The sequence below is a fragment of the Furipterus horrens genome, unplaced genomic scaffold, assembly GCF_987537825.1.
Source record: "Furipterus horrens unplaced genomic scaffold, mFurHor1.1.pri manual_scaffold_3, whole genome shotgun sequence".
In the NCBI taxonomy this organism is placed as follows: domain Eukaryota; kingdom Metazoa; phylum Chordata; class Mammalia; order Chiroptera; family Furipteridae; genus Furipterus; species Furipterus horrens.
The window spans coordinates 198,148,483-198,150,421 of NW_028327173.1; the positions used below are offsets into that span (position 1 = coordinate 198,148,483).

The 1,939-nt window shown below is 35.9% G+C and overlaps 1 pseudogene; it reads right to left on the reverse strand.

The window, feature by feature from the left end:
* Positions 1–909: 909 nt before the first annotated feature.
* LOC150017133 (ubiquitin-conjugating enzyme E2 D3 pseudogene) lies at positions 910–1,346 on the reverse strand (annotated as a pseudogene).
* Positions 1,347–1,939: the final 593 nt, after the last annotated feature.

Sequence of the window (1,939 nt, forward strand, 5' to 3'; positions counted from 1 at the left end):
CTTATACAAAAATAAATAAATAAAATAAAACTGGAATTCCTATGAGTAAATTATAAGACATCATATTGTGATTATTGAAATGGTCTTTTTAGTTTTATGAAACTTTATTAAAGAAAAATAAATCAATTACTAGCAGGGCTATTAGTTGCTCACTCATCCATCGAGAACTTGCATCATGTATTCAGTGTTATATTAAACAGTATATAGGAAGATAGATTAACTAATAGCTCCAAGCTTCCTAACAATTTAAAGGAAAATTACAAAATGTCTGAAACCCTATTTTGGAGTACAAAAGGTGTTTGACTTCCAATTTTCATTCTCTGTAGAATAAGAACAGGTCATTCCTTTATCGACATGCATAAAATAAATCACATTTTATGTTCTCTTGATGCTGTACATTCAATACCAATTCTCCAGCCACATCAGTTATGAGCATAGAGTGTATCATGTAACCTCAGACCTCTAAGAGTGGAAGACTTAAACAGGAAAGGGTGCCGCTAGAATAATGCTGCTTCCTTTGATGCAAACACTGAGCAACCAACCCCCTGCCCCTCAGATGATTTCTTCAACATGTTAAAGAAGTGAGGATTGGTTTTAGTCTCATAACCAAGTTAGACTGAAGACATTGGCCATGCATTACACATGCTCCATTTTTTTAAAAATTCTGAATCCTGGCAACTGTTTTCTCGTAACTACATTAGAGTTTCTAAAAGCAGTTATTGTCCAAAGCTGGAAGAATGTAAGTCTTCTCAGATAAGAATGTAAATGAAAGGAGGAAAGTACACAAAAAGTAATATTAAAAAAGATGAGATCTGATAGGGGAGCAGCTGGATAAGAAAATCAAAAAAGGAACAGTAATTTAAAGTTTATTCCAGCTATAATGCAGGTTATTCTGACTTGAAGGTGGCATCACATGGCATACTTCTGAGTCTGTTCCCAAGATTTTCTGTTGTACTTACCTCTGTCTGTTCCATGGATCCATGCACTCTCTGGCACAAGGCGATTTTGTGCATTTAGATCACATAGCAGTGAACAAATGTATAAAAGAACGTTAGAAATAGTTAAAGCAGGAGACCACTGTGATCTTAGAATATTGAGATAAATGTTGCCATTACTGTTAATATTTGGGTGATAAATTCTTGTTGTAAATACAATCTTAGGTGGTTTAAAGGGGCAGTCTGTAGGAAAATGAATTGTCAAAAAGAATACATCACCTTGTTATGGACTGTCATTAGGTCCCATTATTGTGGCTTGCCAATGAAACATATCACCCTAACTAGACCTGCAGGACATTGTGCTGGAAGGCCAAAGGCTAAATCACTAAATTCCTTATTGATCCATTTCAGCGAACTAGCCTGTGCTTCGTGTCTGGCTCCTCACTATCTTGTGTGTGCTCAAAGGTTGCCCCAAAACTCTTGATTATCCCGAAGACAGGCAAGGATTTTCTCTTCTCACACTGGCTGGGCCAGACACAAGACACTGAGTATTGAGGTATTATTGTGATAACCTTGTGACTGGATGAAATGGTCTTTTAATGTGAGCAGTCATCTTGTGGAAGACTTAGCTGTCCTAGTCCGTTGTTACAGCTCATTCATTCACTGAAAGGAATTTACAAGGCTGTCCTCATAGTCTTAGCAATTTTTTAAAGAAGAGAAGTAATCAAAACTTAGTCTCAACCTCTCAGTGGGACTGACATCCTCCATATATTTTGAATATTTTAAATACAGTATCATTGAGGACAGTGTAAGATGCCAAGGAACTTTTCATTCATAAATCTTCATTATTAAAACACAGTATATGTGTGTGTGTGTGTGTGTGTGTGTGTATAATCACCTTTTTATTTTGCAAGAAATCTATCATAAAGTCCTATCTCACAGTGGTGATTAAAGATTTTCATGGTAAATGTTTGTCACAAGATGGATTCAACATGCCAACTATC